Raw genomic sequence first — 813 nt, 5'->3', positions numbered from 1 at the left:
TTACATGCTAGAAAACAATATTAGCTGCATCAGTAGTATTTATGGGGTTTGAAGGGGTGCACGACCAACATAAAAAATTAATGCAGAAATTTTGTTTTGTATTAAAATTTATAATCTTTTGAGTCTCGCCGCACATAAAGAAATTTCCATTTTTATAAATCGAAATGCAGGTTTTATAGATTTAAGTCTTTGAGATCTGCATACCCGTAATACTCGTTGGGAGCGACAGCAAATAGATAGTCGCTACTCGCCTTCCGTCACCCACTGACCTAGTAGAAGTCAATTTCACCAATTTCCTTTGCCGGCTACTAGTTAACTTTGTTCTCCAATATACAACTCAAGATAAAATAAAATGAAACGAGCTGGACATTACGAAGATGAATGCCTAAGGTGCTGATTTATTGTTCCCCTTGGAATCAATTTCTCATCCCTGTCAGCTTTATTACTAAAATTATTATGATTGATTTCACGAGGAATTTATAAAAGATAAATTATTTTTTTCCTGAAATTATTAAAGATTGAAGAGTATGATGTATTAGTATTCAAAATGATCCAAAATTAAGGGTTCCAGTAGATGGCAGGCTTGGTTTCTTGTTCAAGATTCGTATTACCAACATTTACCGAAACACAATGTACTGAATCGGCAATTTCCTGTTCATAATTCAGTAATCCGACAATTCTTAACAGATTTCGATATTTCTCTAAACGTTCACCATATACGAGGGTAGTTCAATAAGTCCTTAGAATGAAGTATAAAAACAATTTTTTTTGGGTAAATTTTTTTTTATTTTTCAACATAATCTCCTTGGAGCT

Source organism: Belonocnema kinseyi, chromosome 2, assembly GCF_010883055.1.
Source record: "Belonocnema kinseyi isolate 2016_QV_RU_SX_M_011 chromosome 2, B_treatae_v1, whole genome shotgun sequence".
Classification (NCBI taxonomy): domain Eukaryota; kingdom Metazoa; phylum Arthropoda; class Insecta; order Hymenoptera; family Cynipidae; genus Belonocnema; species Belonocnema kinseyi.
Note: the sequence above shows the minus strand (reverse complement) of the source record.